The sequence below is a fragment of the Zootoca vivipara genome, chromosome 10 (genome assembly GCF_965207765.1).
Source record: "Zootoca vivipara chromosome 10, rZooViv2.hap1.1, whole genome shotgun sequence".
Lineage (NCBI taxonomy): Eukaryota > Metazoa > Chordata > Lepidosauria > Squamata > Lacertidae > Zootoca > Zootoca vivipara.
In genome coordinates this window covers 50332022-50357547 of record NC_142593.1, presented here as the reverse complement: position 1 = coordinate 50357547, position 25526 = coordinate 50332022, and the positions used below count along the sequence as shown (strand labels likewise).

General features: G+C 44.8%; 1 protein-coding gene and 1 long non-coding RNA gene across 12 annotated transcripts in view; both read right to left on the bottom strand.

The window, feature by feature from the left end:
* Positions 1 to 6704: 6704 nt before the first annotated feature.
* LOC148684471 (uncharacterized) overlaps positions 6705 to 25526 on the bottom strand; it is a 662448-nt gene continuing 643626 nt past the window's right edge. Inside the window, exon 2 of the long non-coding RNA XR_015946072.1 lies at positions 6705 to 6882. This is a non-coding gene — a long non-coding RNA (uncharacterized LOC148684471). The remainder of the gene's footprint in view (positions 6883 to 25526) is intronic.
* The window catches only part of TCF4 (transcription factor 4), a 365743-nt gene continuing 362822 nt past the window's right edge, over positions 22606 to 25526 (bottom strand). For all 11 annotated transcript variants that reach the window (XR_015946088.1, XR_015946085.1, XR_015946086.1 and 8 more), the window contains one exon: positions 22606 to 23603. The gene's annotated coding sequence lies outside the window, so the exon portion shown is untranslated. The remainder of the gene's footprint in view (positions 23604 to 25526) is intronic.

Here is a 25526-nt window from a genome sequence, read left to right as displayed (position 1 = left end):
AGAGAAAAGATCTAACTCACCAAGGCTGTTCTTCCAGCTACCTACCAAGAAAATTATTTAGTATGTGGCTTACTAGGCCTTCAGGGAATATTGAACCCAGGCAGTAATTTAAATGGTTTCACTACTGAAGCCCCCCACCCACCCAACTCTCTATAAGGTTGACGTCAACAGCAGTGAATTTAACTGTACTGTAGTCTATTTCTGTTTGACAGTGGAATGGTCTCTCTCGGTAGGTTGTGGACTCTCCTTCCTTGGAGGTTTTTAAGCAGATTTTGGATGGCCATCTGTCATGGATGCTTTAGCTGAGATTCCTGCATCGCAGGGGGTTTGACTAGATAACTTTCAGGGTCCCTTCCAACTCTACAGTTCTATGATTCTACAATTCTATTTGCACTTGGAGCTTTTCAAGAGTAACTTAGCGTACAGGAAGACAGGATTCATTGTCAGATTTGATTTCTTTGTTTTCCATCTTAGCTCACCACGTTTCTGCATCAATTAGTTATTGTTGGGTTGTTGTCGTTGTTTTTTTAAAAAACAATCTCCACAAAAATGCACCAGCATTTTGCTGCGCTTTTCCCCAAATATATGTACATATTTTTTGTATGCAACTCTGCTTTAATATACACGTTTTTACAAATAATGTTCCCTAATATAATGCATGATTGTATGTTATTTTTGTAAATATATGGACTTTATGCACACTGTCCTCTAAGTTATGAATGTTTGCACCCTTTTTTTTAAAAAAGAGCTGCGTATCAAATTTGGAGGAATGCAGATTTTGAAAGATAAATGCTGTGTTCATGCGGGGTGGGGGTGGGATATATTGGTTTGTTTTTGTTATGTGTTTTGGGTTCTCATTTTGTATGTTTGTGTATTGTTCGGAGCAGGAAGTGTCTGTCTATCTATCTATCTATCTATCTATCTATCTATCTATCTATCTATCTATCTATCATCTAGCTATCTGTCATCTAGCTATCTTTCATCATCATCATCCTGCTTTGCCCATCTATGGGCACCAAAAATGGCGTCAAAAGTCGCGTCTATGCATGTCCAGAAGTGCGTATATGCGACTTCCTGTGTCGGTGGCGGCCATTTTTGGTGCCCATAGATGGGCAGAGCAACACCGGAAGTTGCTTCTACGCACTTCCAGACATGCGTAGACGCAACTTCCGGTGTCGCGCGGCTGCCCGTCCCGGATTCTGCAGTCCGGGACTTGGCAGGTATGCATTGAGGCCAGAAACAGGCATATCTCTTTAGCCTTGTTGAAACCTCCCCGTCCTCCTTTTTTTTAAGTATCCAGGGAAAAGAAGCCCTTTTTAGTGGGCTGATACTCTGAGCCACTGATTACCAAGAACTCCGTTACACTAAGAATTCCTGCTGCTCAACGCATCTGAAGATTAAGCCATCTGGTATTTCCTTTCCTCTCCGTAAGACTCCTTATCAAAGCCACGAACTGTTTTCTGCCTCTGCTTCCATATGGATCCTATTGAGTCCGTGCAAATTCCGTCGTGCAAATTGTCCAAGTAAATGGCCAGTCATCAAGATTCGCCGTCGTTGTCCCTCTCCTTTCATTTCCTGAGACTGCGCTAAGAATTCGCACCTGTGCAATTTCCGAATACTAGGCTGAAATCAACACCAGCTTCTCCTCCTTTTTCCTCCTTCCAAGGGGGCTCATTGAACTGCTCAAAGTTTAACTGCAATCTTTGGGTGGCTGGATTTCAAGGCTTAACACATTTATTTCTTAAAACATATGCAGCTTCTTCCAGCCTGTACACAGATGCCAAGGGAGGAAAAAATTTAACCCGCTCCGGTTTCTAATTTCCTTGGAAGACTGTTTTCTAGTAATCAACAGATCTCTTCCACATCTGTTTTGCTAGGATGTTGGTGTGTGTGTGTGTGTGTGTGTGTGTGTGTGTGACTAGATATTTTCCAGCTCTTCGGGATCTAAATCTTCCTTTGTCATGGGATTGTGGGGCTGTAACTGTAGCCAGAACTTCTGGATACAGCTGTCCAGGAGATGGGATTTTGCATGAGTGAATGAGTGAATGAGCAGCAGGACCATGCTGGGAGGGCCCAGGGCTCTTCCAGTAGCTGCAGGGATGTCTAGGGATCTCTAGCATCACTTTCACTCTCAGGGGTGAATAGAAGGTAGACCGTGCTCCAGTGGTGGACCATTGACCCATTTTGGAGTGGCCATCTGTATGTCCAACCCTATCCCAAAAACTACCCTAGCAAATAAGCATAATCAGCACACACACACCCATTTGTGCAGCTTTTCTGATTTTTATTCCATTTGTAGCCCTTTTCATTACTTCTATGAACAACTTTCATGCATCAGGGATTGATCCCTGTCATGTAAGGTAATATAAATCAGCATGCATGCCTCGGATCCCGATTGCTCGTTCTGCACACTATTTGTTGACTTATGTTTGCTTTTACTGCAACGGACTGGGGTAGCTCAGTTGGTTAGAGCGTGGTGCTGATAATGCCCAGGTTGCAGGTTCGATCCCCATATGGGACAACTGCATATTCCTGCATTGGAGGTGGTTGGACTAGACTAGATGATTCCCCCAGGATCCCTTCCAACTCTGCAAGGTTAGCCTCCCCTCTTCCATACTGCAGTTTTTGTTCAGTTTGGGGCCCTTCTGACTTTTGCTTTGGAAGGATAGTGACATGCAGCTGCTGGGTGACCTTGGGCTAGTCACACTTCTCTGAGGTCTCTCAGCCCCACTCACCTCACAGAGTGTTTGTTGTGGGAGAGGAAGGGAAAGGAGAATGTTAGCTGCTTTGAGACTCCTTTGGGTAGTGTATAAAGCGGGATATCAAATCCAAACTACTCTTCTTCTTCTTCAACAACAACAACCTTGCGAGGTAGGCTAGGCTGAGAGACGGACCAGCCAAGGTCACCCAAGTGAGCTTCATAGCTCAGTGTAGACTAGAGCTCCATTCTCCCAGGTCTCAGTCCAACCACTACACCACACTGCCATTTGCACATGCCTGTTAAATCCATGGGTATAGCCAAGGGAGAGCAGGGAGGCAGTCCCCCCCCCCAGATCAAGTAAGACAGTAGAAGTACTTAACTAACTGACCAATCACGTTGGTTCTGACCACCACCACCACCCAAAAAAGTCCTGGCTACGCTCATGGTTAAATCCATAGTTTGAGGCAGCCCATATTGTGAGTCTGCAAGCAACAAATCCCTTGCGATTTCATACCAAGGTTCTGTTGTTTTCTGAAGAGTTTAGCTTCCTCTATTTTTTTGTTTGTTCAGATTTGTACAATTTGGCCCCCAGTCCATCTGTTGGTATGCCATGATCTGGCCATTTTCAGAAGAGAAAGCAGCGAGACAGCCACAGAAGGGTGCAATTGACCCCCCTCTTTTCCTAGGAAGTGCCCGACATCTCCTTAAGAGGTAAAATGAAGGGAAACAAAGATGCTTTAAGACCATGATAACTGATGCCGAATCTCTCCCCCCTCCTTATATTCCTCTTACATCTGGGACATTCAATCCATAACAGCACAGAGGCATTCCTTTGCAGATATGTTACTAAGGTCTTACAAATGCTTTACAATATTGCTTTAAAGATTTAAGAGTTATCTTATTTATCTGTATTATCGTCATGATTATGATGCAAATCTGTCTTATTTTGCTGCTAAAATAAGTTCAATTGATAGCAGATAACACCGCTTCAGCCGTCTTGCATTTGGTGTATGTTAATCTCTGATTATCATTAATGATCTTTGGGTCCCTTTTATTCCACATTATTCAGGAATTTCACATAATCTTTCCATCTAAGTGTGGCTAGAGAGACTTTAATCCACCGGGGTATTTTTGTCCTCTGCTGGCTTTCATCCACATTTCATTGAAGGATTTTCCTCTCTGAGTCCCTCTCCCCTCCTCCTCTATATCCACCATCCCTTGCTTGGGCATTTCTGTGTATTTATTTGCAACATTATGTCTAGAAATTGTGTGTGTTGCTGCTTCCTTGTTTTTTTTTGTTTTTTTTTTACACTACCAAACTCCAAGCGCTCCTTTTAGTGTGCTTCCTGTCATGAAACCAAGGTGCACAGGAAGTTGTCAAACAAGATCAGGTTACTTACTCATCTAGCCCAGTTCTGCCTACCTTACTCTGACTGGCAGCAACAAAATCAGCTCTACCGTTAGGCAGAGTGAGGCAGCTGCTTCAGGCAACAAATCCTGGGGGGTTGGTAGGCAAGGAATAGCAGTGAGATGTTGGTTGGAGGACAGACCTTGGTGAGCCACAGCCTTTCCTGAACCCTGTAAACCAGCAGGAGGCCTCCAGGTGTGATGAAGGATGCTATCCCATCTCCAGTATCAAAATTCAGCGGTCAGCTTCAGAACATGCAATGGGAGCGGCTGCAATCTTGTCCTTTGCCTCAGGCAGAAAAATGTATTTGGCCAGCCCTGGGTAGCAGCTCTTTGGGGTCTTGGACAGAGGTCTTTCTCATCATCAGCTGCCTGATCCATTAATACAATACAATAGCAATGCAGTGAGTATTTCTAAAAGGCAGTGTATGATGAAAACCCTCCTGCTCAAATACTTACAGTCTGTTTTGATTCTGGTCCAGATCTAGATCCATTTGAGATTCTCTTGGGCTCAAACCATCACTACTCCTCCTCTCTGCAAGATGGGAGGGAAAAAGCAGCAATCCCTGACAATTGCCTCTGAATGTGGAGCAGTAACCTCTGGCAGGAAAGAAAGAAAACAGGCTCTGAACACGTGCAAAACATCATTTCCTGCTAGGATCACGGGGAGTTGTAGCTTTTTTAAAAAAAAAAAAACATGTGAGCAAACACAAATTATAGTTAAATCCTGTCTACCTTTTTCTCCTTAGCTTGTCATCCAGACAATCCCCCCACCTCCATTTCTGCCCTCCCTCTTTGAGAAACAAGGCCTGCTTCTTCCCCCATGTTTCCATTTTAATGGTATGGAGCAGATCTCCCAACTGCAAGTGGGTGGAGATACCGGTATGCAAAATGAGGAAGTCCTCTGAAATCTGCATGCAATGCAGTTCAATAACTTGCATGGGGTGCGGAGAGGAACAAAGGGGGGGGGTCTATTGCCCCCAGGCCTTTACTTCTCTCCCCGCCTCACACACGCACATCACAAGTGTCAAGTTGCTCACACCCACTTGAATAAGAGAGTTGTACATTTCTCTTCGCCCTCACCATATTCTGGGTTATTCCTTTCCCCTCCCCTCCTCTTAGATGCAGTGAACTGCTTTGAACTGCCATGAACTTGCCGCACAGGCCCATCTGATTCCCATTTCCTGCGGAGTAATGAGCAGGGCTATCCAATGGCCTAAGTGGTCCTTTCCTTAACACCCTTCCAGGAGGCACGGCCAGACCAGCCACAAACACATTCCGCAGCTGCCCCACAGGCCACGGGCTGCACACATTTTCTCATTATACGTCCATTATTTTGCCGCAATTACTTGAAACGATTAAAATTCAAATTGTCTCGAAAGGGTTTCCCTTATCCAACTTTCCCAATGTTTAAATAATCAGGCGGGGGGGGGGGGGGACTTCAAAGGGCAGCAGCGAGAGCCTGGCCAATAAACGCTGCATCGTTATCCAATGGCTATCGCTAGCATGTGTTGCCTCGATGCAATTTATTTTCCAATAGGAGCCAGGCTGTTCTCTGAAGGCCGTGCCAGGTGTGGCTGAATTCTGCCCAGGTGGAGGGGAAGGATTGGGAAGCTGCTTTTCACGGAAATAAGCAGAGCTTTCAGCAATGCCATTGTTTCAAAACGGTCCTTTGAACCTGATTGACAGCTTTAAAGAACATACCGTCCCCTAATTCATAGGCTTAAAAAAAAATCAGACTGGATGTGAGTGCAAGGGGAGGGTGAAGGGCTGATATTGTCATGTTAACCTCAGCTTTAGCAAGACTTGGTGAGGACTAAGGGCTGTTTCACAAGTCCTGTTGAACATTCAGGCGCATGCCTTAGTAGCATGAGACAAGGGAAGTGGGTCCATGTGCATAAGAGCCAGTGGCGCATCTTTTACAAATGTCCTGTTCTCACTGTGACCACCCAGATGCATACCCTCCAACATTCCTCAGATGAAAATAGTAGCACTTCTCACTCCCTCCCAACCGACCCTCCTTGATCCACCATTTTTTGTGCCTGACTCCCCCCCCCCAGCATTTACGCCAGCAGGACACACACACCCCGCACTGTCCTGAGAAAACCCCCTTAACCCTGATTTGATTTTATTCAAATCACACACTAATAAATAAATTTTAGAAAGGGGCAAGAATAGATGTGTATTTGCAAAGCATTAAATAAATAAGTAAATCAAGACCGCTTGGGTTCTCAAGTCACAGTCTCTTTTTTTTATGTTAATATTTTATTAATTTTCCAACAAAAGGTTAACAAGATTTTGAAACAATAAGAAAAAAGACAAATACAAAAATAGAAAATAGAAAAATACAAAAAAGGAACAAAAAACAAAAACATATATACCATTACCTCTTATCTTCATCACAGTGTAAATTGGGACCTCCTTGGGTTCCCATCCCATCCCTGTGGTTCTTATTCACATTTCTAAATAGCAAATTCTACCTTCAAATAATCACCTTTTATAATATATCTCTTATTTTCCTGTTCTAGATAACTTCTTCCACTATTCCACAGTTTTATTTACCACTTAATTTCTATTCTAAAATATTACTTTAGCATACTTTTTTAAATACAATTTAAAATCTTTCCACTCCTCTTCAATCGCTTGTTCTCCCTGGTTGCGGATTCGTCCGGTCATCTCCGCCAGTTCCATAAATTCCATCATCTTCACCTGCCATTCGTCGATCGTTGGTAATGTTTGCTGCTTCCAATATTTAGCAATCAAAAGTCTCGCTGCTGTAGTGGCATACATAAAAAAAGATACCTTCTTCTTAGGGATCTCCTTTCCTACAATGCCCACTAGGAATGCCTCTGGTTTCTTAACAAATGTGTTTTTCCACACTTTCTTAAGTTCATTATAAATCTTGTTCCAGAAGTCATTCACTAGTGGACATGTCCACCACATGTGGTAAAATGAACCTATTTCTTTCTTACATTTCCAACATTTGTTATCATGGTTGTGGTATATCTTTGCTAACTTTACTGGTGTAAGATACCATCTGTACATCATCTTCATTATATTCTCCTTTAATAAACTACACGCAGTAAACTTAATATTCTCCTTCCACAACTTTTCCCAATCCTCCATCATAATGTTATGTCCCACATCCTTTGCCCACAAAATCATAGCATTTTTAGTTTGCTCATCTTTTGTATGCCATTCTAGCAACAGTTTGTACATTCTAGAAAGTATTTTCGTCTTAGGTTCTATTAATTCTGTTTCCACCTTTGACTTCTCTGTTTGAAAACCAATTACTCTATCTATTCAAGTCACAGTCTCAAGTGAGGGCAAAAAGAATTGCATTCTGGTAAGATAAAATGGTGTAAGGTTGCCAGTTTTTAAATTGACAGGCAAAGATTTGCCACTGCGCTGATAAGCATCATCATTAATTATCTGCTCTTTACGCTAAGGTTCTAGGTTGAGGTACAGCGATTGGAACATTATGTTAGAAACAGTTTAAAACAACGTACAATTACAAAAATAAGGCGGGTCCTTAAAAATGTACACCTAAGGTGTTGAAAGCCAGGGTAAAGAGGTGCAGTTGCCTGTTATAATATTAGGAAATTGCTGCATGTTGGCACCAGCTTGGAAGGTGATAAGTCTTCGTAGTGACTGAGCACTGAAATGGTCAGGATTCCATTGCCTCCTTCTGTTGTTTAGTCGTTTAGTCGTGTCCGACCCTTCGTGACCCCATGGACCAGAGCACGCTAGGCACTCCTGTCTTCCACTGCCTCCCGCAGTTTGGTCAAACTCATGTTCATAGCTTCAAGAACACTGTCCAACCACCTCATCCTCTCTCTCCCCTACTCCTTGTGCCCTCCATCTGATATACTTCTCCTTGTGCCTCCTTCTGGGTAGGTATAGACTGGGGACTAGAGATGGGTGGATCTGTCAATCATGGTTTTTCTCAGTTTTCCAGTCTTAAGTTCCATTTTGCAACACTTTTGCATCAACTACAATTTGTGATTTCTTCAGAAAAAGACTTCATGAAAGTTCACCCGTTTCAGTCTGCATTTATCCTAATTCACGCATTTCTGTAAGCAGTTTTGCTAAATGCAATATTTTTGCAAGCAATTTCCCAAAGCACCTTTTTCTGGTTTTTTTCCAAGGGGGGGGGGGGGAGAATGCATTTTCACGTATATGCTTCCCCACTAATATGTGCACATTTTTGGCTTGGAAATCAGCACTGCAAAATTTGGAAAACCGCAAGCTCTGGAGGATAGCTGTTTTTCATTTTGCGTATTGCGTATTGTTTTGGAGAAGTGAAAATTGGGGGTGTTCACATTTAAAAAATGCAAGCCAAACTGAGCTTCCACCCCCACCCCCCCTGCATCCCTCCCAGAGACTGATCAAAAGGAGAATAAAAGAATGTTTCCGTGGCCTTACCATCCGTCTTAAACCACATCTATTAAGAGGCAGAACCACGAGAGTGCAGGAGGAAATAATAACGGAGGGGACCTTTTCTATTTAAAATTAAGGAGCAAAGCAAGGCAGGGCTCTGCCTTTGTTTGGTTTTATTTATTTGTCTGGCTGTTTCATAAAACTGTTTAAAAATAGACTCTCCTCCTCCTCCTCCCCCCCCCCCCCGCATCAAAGCCCCATTGGAACATGGAGCCATTTAAATTCTTATTTGGCACCTTCCCATTTCTGTTGATTATGGTGTTGTGTGTGATCCTGTCCGTCCTCTTACTGCTGTTCAGCCTTTATCTGCTGCTAGTTTCCGTCCAACTGCTGTGGTTACTCATGGGGCTGGCTTGACAGCTGCAGAGCCCAGATGCCAAGCGCTGGCAAGGCTTCCTCCGGCAGCAGCCACAGCAGCATTGTGGGGGGTGGGGTAGGGAGCAGGCGGTGGAGGGGTAGAGCTGGCCTCCTTTTGGTTTCCATCTTTGGCTCCCAGGATAGGATAAAAGCCCAGCAGCCAGGAGAGAGGGGGGGGAGAGGGAGAGAGTTTTTTCCATTGTCATAGCCTGTTAATATTTTTATCTCCCTCCTCCTCCTCCTGCTAGATGCTAAGGGGCTGACCTTTGTTCTCTGCCCCCTGCTGCCCTCCTCTGCTTGAGGTCTTGGCACGCTGCTGCCAGTCAGAGTCGACAGTATTAGGCAGGGCAGGCCAAAGGTCCGACACAGGATAAGGCAGCTTAAAGTAGAGGAGGCTGGTGCCGTCTTACCCCTCTTAGTTGGCGTCTTATGTCACACGGGCATCATTGTGGCCTGTTGGGGTTGTAGGCATTGGACACCAGGTGACTTGTGTTTGGGGGTCCATGTACTCATGTTTTGCCATTGATTGTCTTGTTAACACAATGAGGATGGTGCACAGGCTCTTATAGCATCCAACAGGTGTCTCTACAACCTCACCTGAGCCATGGAAAGCCTCACATCAAGGCAGATATATATAAGGAAGAACATACGAACGTGAGAACATACAAATGACCTGCTGGATGAGGCCAGTGGCCCATCTAGTCCAGCATCCTGTTCTTACAGTGGAAGAAACTCCCAAAACAGGACATGTGCATTCTGCACTCCTGATATTCAGAAGTACAGTATTGTCCATGGGGTCACGAAGAGTCGGACACGACTAAATGACTAAACAACAAACAACAGTATTACTGCCCCTCCAACATTTCTCCTATGAAAATAGGGACATCCTATTCCATAATGATGATGATGATGATGATGATGATAACTTTATCTATATATATATAAATGGAAACTGGGTATGTTCCTTCGTCTCCAATGTTCAACTAAACCGCGTGACCGATAGCATTGAAATTTGGACACAGTGTCAAATGTGACTACCCGAGTGACCCCATACCATTTTCAAAGACAGATGTGTCACCTACGGCAGGTAAAAAACCCCAAATACCCATGTTTCAGAACTCACAAATCATACGAAAGTGCATGCTGGCAGCACAGGAGAGATTCCAAAACAGCGCCCTCTAGCGATGGCTACATTGGTACTGCACCTAGGAAAGCTTCACTCTCCACAGTATCTCAGCTCGGCTTTGCAGACTAGGCCGCTTTCCAGACTAGGCTGAGTGGAGGTGGGGGCTTGCCTGGGTGGGGGGTGGGATAGGTCATGGGTCAGGACAGGGTGGGCCCAATCACAGGGATGAGCCAGGGGGTGGGGGAAGGAGGGGGTAGGATAGGTAATGGGTCGGAACAGGGTGGGGTGAGTCACAGGGATGCGCCTGTGTAAACATAACACACGTAAAACAGGGGGACTCTGAAGATGAGGGGAGTCTGAAGGGGGACTCTGAGGCTCCATTTAACAGACTGAGCCACAGCAACGCGTGGCAGGGGCAGCTAGTTATTTATAAAATAAAGCTGCTTCAATCATATATAAAAACATAATACAGTTGTACTTTGGTTTTCGGACAGCTTAGTTCTTGAACATTTTGGCTCCCAAATGCTGCAAATCCAGAAGTGATTGTTCCAGTCTGCTAACTATTTTTGGAAGCCGAATGTCCGACGGGGCTTCCGTGGCTTCTGATTGGCTGCAGGAGCTTCCTGCAGCCAATCAGAAACCACACTTTGGTTTTCAAACATTTTGGAAGTTGAACGGACTTCCGGAATGGATTCCGTTCAACGTCCAAGGTACAACTGTACTTTAAAAACATCATAAAACATTAAACATTAAAAAAACCACCTTCCCTATACAGGGCCGCCTTTAGATGTCTTATAAATGTTGTAGAGTTACTTATATCCTCGGCCCGGGGGTCGCATAACTCCATACCCTCCAACATTTCTCTGATGAAAAGTGTGACATTTCCAGGATCAAATCAGAAATCAGGACAGCTTCTGTAAGTCCAGGGCTGTCCCTGGAAAATAGGGACACTTGGAGGGTCTACTACTATGGAGACAGATCTGGTAGCCATCGATAGGCAGGCGGGCGGGGGCTAACTGAGGAGAGACTGCGGCTTGTGGGGGGCAGCACCCCATTCACCCTAATATATATACCTGCCCTATATACAGTAACACTTTATGAAACACCAAAACAAGAGAGTCTTGCAGCACCGTAAAGATGAAGCATTTTCATTACGGCATATTGTTCCAGCATTCTGCTTCCCCTAAAGCATAAAGTGGCCGTTTCTTCCAGTCTGTTCAGTGCTGTAGGTTTTGCGTTCCAGACCTGCTTTTAAGAACTTTGGTGTATAGAATCAACAGCTTGCTGGCTGGAATGCTGTTTGGGGTGGGGGGGTGGGGGGTGGGAGAGAAATGCAGAAGGAGGATTGTGTTTGCAAAAAAGAAAAAAGAAGAAGAAGAAAAAACCCTCAATGGATTAGTCCGTCTGTTAAGCTTTTCTCTCTGGCTAGCATGCCCTAGATTGCAAGTCCCTGCTTTCCCCACCACCAATTTCCTAAATTTTCTTTGGGGGACGGACAAACAAACAAACGTCTTTGGTTAAAATGTTATTCCTCCATTCCCATCTAAAATAATAATAATAAATCTTATTCTTGTTTATAAAGGATGAAGCTCCCCCCCCCAATACACTCTCCCCCCCCCATTGGCTTTCCATTTCAACCAAGTTAAAACAACAGCAACAAAGTAGTCCTGGCCTATTTCAGATTATTTAATCCTCTTTAGTCGTCTTTGAATCTCAGGCTTACAAGTTATTTAGTGCTTTCCAATAAGTATCTGAGCTCGTTCAGGGACACATCTGTACCAAAGTTTTATTTTGTGATCTAGCTTGTGTGTTGTCGCCATTATCTCGCTGAAAGAAGGAGGCATTGGCTAGGTTGCCGTTTTGACGCCGGATCACATTAATTTCCAAAGTCTGCATTTAGACTGCTGCCTTAAGCCGCGGGTGGTGGCAACAACAGCAGTTTATATATATATATATATGTATTCCCTTCAAGGTTCAAGAAGGCTGTTTGGAATGCATAAGTCTCCCTTTCAGGACAAAAAAAAGCTGTATTCTTACAAAATGAGTGAAAATGGGGACACAGTAGCTGGCCATACAGTAGTGCTTTTTAAAAAAACAAGAAGAAGAACAATTAAGCCTTTCCTCATCTCAGCATATTAAAACTCACACTTAAAACTTAACAGTCAGATTCATAACAAGGCATTACTTCCATCAACAGCACAGCAACTCTCAGCAGGTGGAAGCAGAAGAATAGAAGCAATCTGCATCCTCTGAGTCGTGATGGCTGTGCGGAACCTCCAGGTTGAGAAACATGCCTTGCCTCTCAGTACCACTTTCTGGAGAACAACAGTGCAAGAGGGCTATTGTCCTCAAGCTCCTCTGGAGCCAGAGGCATTAGGTTGGCCACTGTGGGAACCAAGAGCCCTTGGGTATGATTCAATAAAGGCTCTTCTTCTCAGGACGCGAGTGGCACTGTGGTCTAAACCACTGAGCCTCTTGGGCTTGCCAATCAGAAGGTCGGCGGTTCGAATCCCCGCAATGGGGTGAGCTCCTGTTGCTCTGTCCCAGCTCCTGCCAACCCAGCAGTTCAAAATCATGCCAGTGCGAGTAGATAAATAAGTACCACTGCGGCGGGAAGGTAAATGGCGTTTCCGTGTGCTCTGGCTTCCATCACGGTGTTCTGTTGCGCCAGAAGCGGTTTAGTCATGCTCGCCACATGACCGAGAAAGCTGTCTGTGGACAAATGCCGGCTCTTTCGGCCTGAAAGCAAGATGAACGCTGCAACCATATAGTTTCCTTTTATTGGACTTAGCTGTTCGGGGATCCTTTACCTTCTTCTCAGGTATGTGTACTGAGCTCGCTGCTTTGTGGAAGTGGGTAGAGGACAACTTACAACCACCAGGAACAACACCTTCCACATGCGCTGCATCAGGAAAATTTGGGGTTTCACTGTGGGAGATTCATTCCCCGTGTGCAGTCATGGGTTTGTTGTCTATCACATGATGGTATGTGTTTTGTTTCCACAGGAATGGGAAGTGACGTAGACAGGATGTTTGTCTTACTGTGTTCTGTGAAGGTGGGACTATTGTCCTTTGTTCTTTCTCTTTGGTGTCTGATGCTAGAGAGAGAGGGAGCCATATTGCAGTGCTCCGTGTGTGTTTATATGTAAATAAAAGTAGATCAGCCAAATGCTGTGCTACTGAGTTCTGTTATGCAATTACGCAAACTCTGCGGATCTGTAGGTGTGCTGATGTCTCCAAGGCATAAGTCGCTGTGATGTTCGGGCTGGAGAAAGCTTGTGAAGCTCCCGACCGATCTACCAGGAGGGAGAGAACATGCCAGCCGGGCATGTGTCTCTACCAGGGTCCTACTCGAGAGTAGGAGATCCTGACATTCACACGGTAGGGCAGAGTTTTATACAAAGATGAGCTCTCTCAAGCCACATTCCCAGCATGTTCACACTCCTGTCTCACTGATATCTAGGCTGGCTTGGCCATGTCCGCAGAATGGTAGATGGCAGGATCCCCAAGGACATGCTCTGCAGGGAGCTGGCTTCAGGCACCAGGCCCAATGGCAGACCAACTCTGAGTTACAAAGATGTTTGTAAATGTCACATGTTGTCGGGCAACATCACCCCCTCCATGCGGGAATCCCTTCAGACGACCACAGTGCCTTGAGCCAGGCAGTCAGGTCATGTATCCATAGCAGTGACCAGAGGAGGAATGGCGGCTGGGAGGAGCACAGAAAGAAGAAACGCCATGGTGCTCCTGCAGCAGCACAACCAGACGCCTTCATCTGCCCCAGCTGCAACAAAACATGCATCTCCCATATTGGTCTCTACAGCCATAGCAGGGGCTCCCAGCCTCCCAGCAATTTGACTTCACCCCCAAAGGAGCAGTTTCCCATTGTCTCCCAAGACAGACAGGTGGCAGAAGGGCCCAGCAAGCTACACAAGGTGCTAATGATGTTGCTTGCAACATGTCGGTGTGGAAGAAGAAGAAGAAGAAGAAGAAGAAGAAGAAGAAGAAGAAGAAGAAGAAGAAGAAGAAGAAGAAGAAGAAGAAGAAGAAGAAGAAGAAGAAGAAGAAGAAGAAGAAGAAGAAGAAGAAGAAGAAGAGGAGTAGTAGTAGTAGTAGTTTGGATTTGATTCCCGCTTTATCACTACCCGAAGGAGTCTCAAAGCGGCTAACATTCTCCTTTCCCTTCCTCCCCCACAACAAACACTCTGTGAGGCGAGTGGGGCTGAGAGACTTCAAAGAAGTGTGACTAGCCCAAGGTCACCCAGCAGCTTCATGTGGAGGAGCGGAAACGCGAACCCGGTTCCCCAGATTGCAAGACTCTTCACCACCAGACCACACTGGTTAACCTTTCTTCTCACCATGATTGAAATTGCACCACCCCCTGCTCAGGTGCTGCTTTGGGATAACAGCTCCCATTGGCATGCCCAGTGAACATCACAACCCATGCATATAGTCTGATAAAGAAAAAGCCTGCAAAGCAACGCACTGACACCATACACATTTAGAGTCGGACCCTGGTGTTTTTAAAAGAAGCTTCTGGAAGCAGGACCTGGCCTGTAGACTTGATAAGCTAGTCGTTAACCTACAAAGAATGCCTAAAACAAGTAAGTTTGAGCTTTTGTTTGAGCTTTTGTTTGAGCTGCTTCCTGGCAAGTGGAAACTGAGCCTTGAATGTCCTGCGGGACACCCTACCACTAGAGATTCATCAGGCGCATTGAGTGCCAACTTGTAAACGCTTGCTGAAAACATTTCTGCTCCACCAAGCCTATGCAGACAATTAAGAGAACATCACCCACAATGGCTCCCGTTGATGTTTGTTTTTAATTTATTTCCGCTTTTAACTTGCTTTTAACTTTTATATTATTTTACCACACGGCTTTATGTTTTTATATTGTTGCAAACCGCTGCAATATATTTATTTGTGATACGGTGGTACGTAGATTATATATATATATATATATATATATATATATATATATATATATATAAAATAAAGAAGCAGTGCAAGTGTGTAGCTTTTGTAGTTAGAACTGGCTGTAGGAAAAACACATGACTGCATGTTATACACATTTAGTTATGCACCGATAAACTGCTTAGAAGCCATTTTGGCATACAAACGGCATGTCAATCAATCAATTAATTAATTAGTCAACCAATCATTCTCATCCTTCCTTCCTAAATAGAAAATCTGGGTTGACCTTCGTTTCACCTCTGCCAAAATCCTGATGGAGATTAGGCCACTGTTCAGTTTCATAGATGATTTATAAATGCACACCCCCAACATTTCTCTGATGAAGATAAGTACGTCCTAAATAATAATAATAATAATAATAATAATAATAATAATAATAATAATAATAAGTTTTACTATCCATAGCCTGCCCATCTGACTGGGTTGCCTCAGCCACTCTGGATGGCTTCCAACATATACAAAAACATTTTAAAAATAACCATTAAACAGGGCCAGGTGTCTTCTAAAGTTTGCATAGTTACTTATCTCTTTGGCTTGGGGGGGCACATAACTCTACACCCTCCAAAATTTCTCACATGAAAATAGGGATGTCCTATGCAAAAGCAAGACATTCTGGGATCAAATCAGAGACCAGGACGGCTTCTGTAAATTCAGGACTGTCCCTGGAAAATAGGGATACTTGGGGGGTCTGTAAGTGATAATGTCCTCAACTTCTGGCTCAACCACGAGCTGCTATTCGTGATAGCTGTGCTCCACCTCCGCTGTCGGGGGGCAGTGTATATCCTCTGGATACCAGCTGCCGGGATTCACAAGTGGCAAGAGCTCTGTTGCGTTCTGGGCTCTGCTTCTGGGCTTCCCAGAGGCACCTGGTTGATCTCTGTGAAAACACTGGCCTGATCCAGCAGGCTCTCCTTAGGTTCTGAAGGTCTGTGCTGCTCTGTGTGGCTGTGTGCGGTCTTCGGTTGGAGTTCCCTTGTGGTGAGGCTCCATGAAATTCACACCGTTCATCTGCCAGGAGGACAGAGAGAGATCGAGAGATTGTCGATTTCTGACTCAACTGTTGCTGCAGAATGTGTGGCAGAAGCTGCCTGCCTGTTAGTAGTTGGGACAAGTTCAGGAGTTCTAATAAAATGTTATTGCTTATTTAAAAGTGACTGCATTACCCTGCTCTGTATATTCTGGTGATAAATCAAATGGTTGGGATAAAGTGCAGCTGGTGTAGGAAATGGTCGAAGGCCTGGAAACGATGCTTTATGAGGAATGGCTTAGGGAGAATCTTCTTTCTATGATTCTAAGTAATTTGCTTCACCCCACACCCATCCCTGCCTTGGACCATCTAGGTAAGTTACCATACAGTCAAATTACAGGTAGGTAGCCGTGTTGGTCTGAGTCGAAGCAAAATAAAAAAATTCCTTCAGTAGCACCTTAAAGACCAACTAAGTTATTATTTTGGTATGAGCTTTCGTGTGCATGCACACTTCTTCAGATACACTTGAAACAGAAGTGTCAGATCCTTATATATACAGAGGGTGGTGGGAGTGGGTGGGAATGGGTGATGGGCTGATGGGAGTGGTAAACCTGTAGATGGCTGTTAACGACTGCTGATGACTGCAATTAGTCCTGGGGGGGGGAAGCAAGGGCTGAGGCGCTAAAGAAAGCTTGATCATGCATAATGAGATAAGAATCCGATGTCTTTATTCATCCCAGGTGGCTCCATGGTTTTAAGCTTGGTAATGAGTTCCAATTCAGCAACTTCTCTTTCCAGTCTGTTCCTGAAATTAGTTCCTGAAGAAGTGTGCATGCACACGAAAGCTCATACCAAAATAAAAACTTAGTTGGTATTTAAGGTGCTACTGAAGGATTTTTTTTTTATTTTGCATACAGTCAAATGTTCCTGTATTCCGTAGGTGGTAGAATAGTCAAAGCTGCCATATGCTGAATCAAGCCATTCACTCACATAGCTCAGTATTGTCTGTCCTGAGTGCCACATGCTCTCCAGCATTTCAGACATGGGACATTCCCTGGAGAAGCAGAAGACTGAATCTGGGACCTTCTGAATGGCCCTCTGTCATGGCTGCTTTAGGTCAGATTCCTGCATCACAGGAGGCTGGACTGGATGGCCCTTGGGACCCCTTCCTACTCTACAAATCTAGGAATGCAAAGCAGATGTTCTGCCACCTGGGCTCTGGCCTTTCCACACTGTGGAAGCTGACAAGCCACTTAGATGCCAAGCTAAGCTGGCCTTCGTTTGGCCACCAGAGCACAAGTTAGGGCAACAACCCTCCGAAAGGAATGCACATCATAGGAATCATATGCATCTAAGTGGCTTGTCAGCTTCCACAGTGTGGAAGGTTACAGTATTGGACTAGGGCAGGCTTCCTCAACCTCAGCCCTCCAGATGTTTTTGGCCTACAACTCCCATGATCCCTCGCTAGCAGGACCAGTGGTCAGGGATGATGGGAATTGTAGTCTCAAAACATCTGGAGGGCCAAGGTTGAGGAAGCCTGGACTAGGACCTGGGAGACCAGGGTTCAAATCCTTGCTTAGCTATAAAACTCAGTGGGCGACCTTGGGCCAGTCGCTTACTCTCAGCCTACCTCACAGGGTTGTTGTGAAGGTGAAATGGGGGAGGACAAGAACTGCGTAAGCCAATTTGGAGAAAAGGTGGAATATAAATGTAAAAGAAATAAACATCACAGGAGCTCTTGAATTGAGATAGGGGTCCAAATCATGGGACCACCACAGCCCCTCCTTCCCTCCTCATAATTCAAGCACTGAGCACAACCAACTTGTGCCTTCTTCAGCTCCCCCCACCCTTACAATGAGCACTGCAAGGAGCAGCAAGGTGAATTGGGGGCACTGTGGGGAGTTGTCAGGTTCAGGCAGAGCAGCGACGGTGTGACGATGTTCCATTTGGAAGGGATGCCTTCTCCTGTTATGACTTTCTCCAGCTCAAAGTATCAGGCAAATAAATGGTAAGCACACCTATATATCGCAGGTCTCTGGTATCATAGTGGGGCAGGTGCAAAGCCAAATTGGAGTTAGCAGAGACTGAAGAAAGTGTTGTGTGCTGATGCAGGCCATAAGAGAGACCGCAGAGTCCCTGACCCCCACAGACCTTGCAAACTAAGTGCAAAATGGTACAACTCAAGCACAACATGTGCTAGGTGAAGAGTGGACAGGTTTAATTTAGCCCAGAATGATGGAGATTTCCTAGAGAATGGCAATGTTTCTTAGTTTGGCCAGCTAGAGCTGATAAATCATTTCCCTCTAATGATCCAGAAAAGGTGCTTAGCATTTCTGCCGCGATGGCAGCTCTCAGTGATTAACAAGGCAAAACACAAAAACAACCCATCAGCAAAAAAACCAAAAAACCTTGTGAGCCTTAAACACACACACACACACACACACACACACACACACACACACACACACCCCTGATGTTTTGTGTCAAATGCTGTTTTCCTTCTGTCTGCCAAAGGGCTTAAGAACTAAGCTTGCTTCCTATGGAATGGAGAAGAAAATGCTCATTTACTTTGGCAGGAGGGGAAACGGGTTTTAATATCCACCGTTAAAGCAAAGAGAATGTTTTCAATGCCTGAGTTTCCCAGCCAAATTGCTTGCAGTGCAGAAATGTTGCAGGGATTTCTAGAAACCTTCAGCCAGCCCATTTGGATGTTTTGTAAAGGCATAGCCTTTTGCCCAGGCTTTCCCTGACCCCTTGGCTTGATTTGTTTTGATAATGCCCTTTTACTGGTTTTTATGCTGCATCTGTTTTTCTGATACTTATTAATTTTGTGTTTCTTTTTTTCCGAATACCACTGAGAAATTTTAAAATTATTATGGTAGTTTAGTAAGGATGGTAGCATTTTATGCCAGGACAGCTAGGGTGTATTAAGATTTGGTCCTGTTGTGCCAGAAAAAGTGTAGTTTTCAAGGTGTACACTACCATAATTGATGGAGTTTCCCAGTAGTCTACTCATTTTGGCAAAGGTGGTTGCAAATCTGAGTGTGTCGGGAAGCTCAGCCTGGGATTTCTGCAGATAAGGTACTGGCTCACTTCTCCCTGTGCCTCTCACTAGCCCCAAGAAAGGCCTATAGACAATTCCAGCTGGGGCATTTTTTGGAGGTGCAACAGCAGAGATAACCCGGTGTTGAACTTAAGGGTTAATTCTTTTAGTTCTCATGTCAACTAGTCAAGATGGGGATGGGAGGAGCCAGGTATCAGTACACTGATAACACACAGAAATACCTGCCCATAACATTATGTATCAGGAGAAGCTGTGAAAACTCTAGATCCGTGTTTGCCTACAGTGGTGGGATGGATGAAGGCCAGCAAACTGTCCTCAAATCTTGGAAAGACAGAGGATTTGGGGACTGGGTGGTTCCCATGCCTGGGAGATAGACAAGTTACCTGTTCTGGATGGGCCTGCCCCTCTGAAGGAGCAAGTGCATAGCTTTGAGGTACTCACAGACGCATCTTTGTCACAAGGGTCCTCTGTGGGACATGGGTGGTGCTGTGGTCTAAACCACTGAGCCTCTTGGGCTTGCCGATCGGAAAGTTGGCCATTTGAATCCGTGCGACAGGGTGAGCTCCCATTGCTCTGTCCCAGCTTCTCCCAACCCAGTAGTTCGAAAGCACGTCAGTGTGAGTAAATAAGTCCCGCTGCAGCGGGAAGGTAAATGGCGTTTCCGTGTGCTCTGACTTGCACCACAGTACTCCATTGCACCAGAAGTGGTTTAGTCATGCTGGCCACATGACCCGGAAAGCTGTCTGCGGACAAATGTCAGCTCCCTTGACCTGAAAGTGAGATGAGCGCCGCAACCCCAGAGTCACCTTTGACTGGACTTAACCATCCAGGGGTCCTTTACCCCTTACCAGTTTGATTTGGCAGCTATGGCTGTTCCTGGACAAGGATAGCCTGGCCACTGTAGTTCACATCTTGGTACCCTTGAGGCTAGATTACTGCAATGTGCTCCATGTGGGGCTCCCCTTGGGCCTGGTTCAGAAGCCCCAGCTGGTGTAGAACACTGGTGGCGGACTGCTGATTGGGGGCACATGGCTGACTTGCGGCACCAGGGATACAACATTTCCACTGGCTGCCCATTTACTACCGAGTGAGGTTCAAGGTCCTTATATTAATTTACAAAGCCCTGAATGACAAATAGGCTTTTGCCACCTTCATCTGGGCCGTCCACCCTCTTCTCTTTCCCTCCCTCTCTCTTACACAAATGCACACTACTCTAGAGAGAGCAGATGCAACACACAGCTCATAGGGGCACAGAAATGAACCAGCGTTGCAGCAGGATGAAAAGATGACTTGGGTCTGCTTTGTATTTTGGGGAAAGAAAACCTGACCATAGCTGCCAAGTCTCCCGTATTCCCTGGGAAACCCCCGTTTTTGCCAGCCATTTCCCGTTGGCAGCCCAGATTAAAAACCCCACCGTAAATCCCCCGGATTCTTACCGGCCCAGGGAAGCTCCTTCTGCGCATGTCTGGAGTCTCTGGACATGCGCAGAAGCAATTTCTGGCGCTGCGGCCATTTTCGAACTGGGCAGAGTATGCGGAGAAGCGACTTCCGGTGCTGCTCTGCCCAGTTCCAAAATGGCCACAGTGCGACTTCCGGCGCTGCGACGATTTTGGAAATGGGCAGAGCATGCGTAGAAGCAACTTCCGGTGACGCTCTGCCCAGTTCCAAAATGGCTGCACCGCGACTTCCGGTGCCGCGCCGCTGCCAATCCCGGATTTTTCAATCTGGGAGTTGGCACCTATGAACCTGACACCCCCACAGGTCCGCAGGACCACTGGTGCTCTACAAAGGGTTGAAATAGTCCCCACAGGACCAAAGGGAAGGGGCTGTAACACATTGGTGGAGTATCTGCTTTGCATACAGGAGGGACAGGTTCAATTCCCACAATCTCTAGGTGGGGCTGGTAAAGACTCCCTACCTGAGATTCTGGAGATCTGCTGTCAGCCAGTGTCGACAATACTGAGTGAGGTGGATTAACGCTGACTCAGTAGAAGGCAGCTCCTTCTACTTCCTGCGAAATCCCCAATGGCATTGAAGGGAAGGCAGCAACACCAATAACCCCAGCCGCTGACTATCTGGGAAGTGGTTGGGTTTTCGTCACCTTGATGGGCGTGAAGCTGCAGCAATAGCCTCCCGACAGCAACATCACTGCTACTTGTTTGGGGGGGGGGAGGCTGTGACTGTGTGTGCACACTGTAAGGAGCACAGGACTGACTTCTCCAGTGTGTCCATGAAGCCCTGACCTTGTCATTCCCTGTTGGCAAGCAGGCGGTGACACTGCTACCCGAAGGCTGTTGTTGCCCATGCTACAGCCAACTGAGTGAGCTGACCCTGGACATTTCCTGCTCTGATGTGGAAGGAAGTTAATAATGGCAGGGGGAGAGATAGAGCTCTAGGTCAGTTTGGGAAAAGGTGGTTGCATCTCCTCTTTGACATCTTTAGAGTCAGTCAGGCAAATTTAGTTGTACTCCATGAAACCAGGGGAGGAACAGTCAGTGGACAACCAATTTCATCCAACTCTATGATTCTATGATTCATCCAACCACTCTAATCTGTTGTTTACCTCCACTGCTTAAGGACTGAGCCACTGATGTTCTCACTTGGTATTGCTTTCCCCCTTTCCTCAGGGGGGTCTTATCAAGGTGAAATGGCTTAACCGCCAAACTGTCACTGCCCATGCTTAAGCCCCACCTCTTATAGAAGATGGAAGAGTAGTAACAGGATCATCTAGTCCTCTTCTTCAGAACTCCCTACATTAGCTAGGTGCCTTCAATATCTTGCTCCAGATGCCCGCTGGGAGCTTTTTTCAGCAAGCCTACCCATCAGAACACCTATATTCTGATTTTTACTGATTGCAATGTTTTGAGGATAATTTTGTGCATGTTTGTTCCCTAATGGTTTTGTGGATTTCGCCTGCTTTATCTACATCATGATGTGCACCACTTAGCTCTTTGAATAAGTGGTTTATAAATCTGTTTGAATAACTCTAAGAGATTCTGCACTCCTTCCATCTTTCTTAGAAAAGCTGGACTTTCTCCGGTCTCGGAAAAGGTGGAAGAGCAAAAGAAAAAAAGAAAGGAGTCGTTTGATTTCCTAATGTTATCATGGGGACCATCTGTAAAAAAAGTGAGTAAACAAACTGTGGCAATTCTATACTAAACCTTCTTCTGTCTGAAAGAGCCCCATGAGATGAATTGAAGCCCATATTCAGAGGGTGACTTTCATAAGAACATAAAGAGACCAGTGGCCAACCCAGTCCAGCATCCTGTTCTCACAATGTCCAACCAGATGTCTGTGGGAAGTCCAGAAGCAACAGCACTTTCCCTTCTTGAGGTTTCCAGCATTCAGAAGCATGAGCGTCTCAGACAGTGGAGGGGGAACATAGGCATCAGTGTAAGCAGCAACTTAGTATTATTCGCATAGGACCAGATTTCCACTTTCCCCAAGAAGGATCCGTCTGACAAGCACCTCTGCTAATAGTGTACCGTATGTAAAATGGGCTTCTGGATTTTGTTTTAACAGTCCTCTCTTTTTTTGTGATACGAAGAGATTGAGAAAACCTTCTGGACTGATAAAATGCAACAGGGCCAACCAGAATTTATTACGTTCTTTCCCACCCGTTAACAAGATGTTAAATACAACGTTAGCATTTATAATTTACAACTTCAACACACGTTTCATGGGGGGGGAAAGGTAAAAATAAAGGTGACCCTTTTGGCTTTTTAAGTACAGCTCAAACTGCAGTCGGAGGGAAGAAATGCTTCTGCCTGGAGACATGGAAATAATCTCATCAATACATGAAAGCTACATGAAGATCTGGATCAAGAGAGGCACTATGGCCATTGACTTCTCTTCTAGTCCTTAGCTTTGAATTGAATAGATGGTATCTTCCTCTCCCCCCTCTCGAGGGCTAGTTCACCACGTAGTTCAGTTTATTTTATTTTTTTGCATACATGTCAGCACCTTCTCGACATTTCCCCCATTGTCCAAAGGTGCATTATATCCTCTCATTATGTACATAACAGTTGTTGTTTTTTCAAGTGAAATACAGGTGCTATATTTACAGAGTAGCTATATACCGATGATCATGAAAGCGATTTTACATTTTATATAGCACCTTCCATTCCAAAAGATATGAAAGAACTTTACAAAGGAGTTAAAACTTACAAACAACTTTCTCCACCAATTGGGATTCAAGCCAACCGTGAGCGTTCTCTCTCCCCCCCCCTTTTTAAAACAACTATATTACAATGCATAGCCATATTACAGAAAGGTTTAGGCCAAGACGTGAAGTACATGTGCTTCTGCTATAGTTATGTCCAGAAAGCAGATTCTTTTATCAGCTACCCAAGTCAGCACATGAAGAGCATGGAGAGGCCTCTAGAAGAACTCTTTGTGTTCTGAGAAGAAACTCAGATGACCAGAGCTTCAGTTTTACACATCATCTGGAATGTGGCAGTTCCGAACACACCAAGGGAACCTTTAAACCCCATTTGCATTTTGAGGGTTGTGTCTGGGATGAAAAACGCCACCTAACCAGGTCAGCCAAAAGCAGCGCTTCCTGTGACACCTACAGAAATGGGACAATGCAAAATGAAATGAAACGAAAGTGTCAGAAGCAGTTTATAAAAATGGCACATTTATTGCTACAGAACGGTCATGTACATGACGGCATCGGATAACTACAGATGGGAAACAGGTAATGGCCTACAGCAAGCTGTGTTTGTTTGCTTTTTTTCTCTCTCTTCTCGAAGGAACTCCAGCACACAACCTGTTTGGACACTTCTACAAATCAGAAAGTACACCAAAAACATGGGGGGGGGGAATTGAGGCACTCAGCCACACGTTGAAAACAAAGTGTAACTGTATTAACTTTTTTCCCCTTTTTTGTCCCTTTTGTAATTTTCACCTCCCTCCCCCCCTTCCTTTTTGAACTGTTGCAGCTACTACAGGTTCGGTCGCAAAAAAAAAAATCACCCCCCCTCTGCGACCTACAACTAAAAAAAGAAAAAAGAAGAAGCTACCATACAATTTCATCTTAGTAACACATGGTAAAATAACATCTTTTAAATAGTAAAATAAAGTAACAAACTTTTACTCAGAATGATTCAAAAAATCTATAAAGAAGAAATATTCAGAATCTGACGATTCCCCCCGCCCTTTGCAATATTCATGGTATAAAAGGATTGCTCCTGTGAAAAATAAGCCAAATATATTTTTTATTTTTTAAATTTAGGGTTTTTCTTTTATCCTACTAGGGTGTACTACAGTTCTATTTTATAGCAAAAAGGTCACTAGACAAACGAAGCTTTGTAACAAAAAGCCAGGCACTGATACATGGTAAATCTCTGCTTTTTTTTCTCTTATCTTCACTTAGTTGCATCACAAGTAACAAGAATGAAAAAGGCCACAGGTCATATATTTTCACCATTACATAAGTCTATAATACTTGAAATGAGTATGCTCAAACCAGCACTGCACAAAGGTGAGTCAATTTCAAGTCCCAAGAGAAAGAATATGTTGTTTTTTGGGGGGGAAAGAAAAACAAAACAAAACAAGCTGAAAAGGTCTTGGTGCCCCATTGTGCTGGAATTCATCTTATTCCATCTTTAAGATCCCTCCGCCCTACCCCACTTCAAGTGAGTCAGTGGGCCAAGTTTAATTCATTTGTGCTTTTTCATCTCCCCTGATGAATTCAATTCATTCCTGGCAATGTACTGTATTGTTCGCTCTCCCCCTCCCCTCCCGGCACAGATTGAAGCGTGCCTATCAGAATAGAAAGATGAAATTTGCAAATTCCACCCCGTTCCACCCACGCACCCCCCCACTCCCACCCACCCGCCAAAGGAAATTAACAAACGAAACAAATCGGAAGACTGCATCGGTACAAGTTGCATCACTGGTTGAACTGACAAGTTGTAGGTATACACATTAGTAGTGTTCCTTGCAGCTACATGAAAGACAAATGTGAAAAAGGAGAAAGGAAAAAGAAGTTCTAGATGAACAGATTTCCCTAACCAGCATATTCATAAATTACTTGAATGTGGAGGTGGATCACCCACTAAAATATCTGATGGGCTTTTGAGTACTGTTTGTTACCGTACAACACATGGCCCTCCTTGAGTGTTAAAAGCCAAGCCACCAACAGATTGACTATCAAGTGATGACTTCCTCTGAGGACACCTGTTTGAAAAGACAGGAGCGGGGGGAAAGGCCTCAGTGGTTTGAGGTGTCTTGTATCTTACAGCCAGACTCTAAATTAATGCATGCACGCAGCAAAAAAAATTAAGAAAACCCAAATGGGGGGTTTGGGTGTGTGACACAAAGGACAGTGTGGCTGAATAATTTTCAAGTTTAAATTCCATTTTATGGAACAGGAAACCATACGGATAAGATTACCATTTGATACATCACCAACCTTTTTCCTGGTTCTATGTAGATCACCAACAGTTTAGAAGCATGCTCTGTGCATAAGTGCACATTGAAAGAAAGG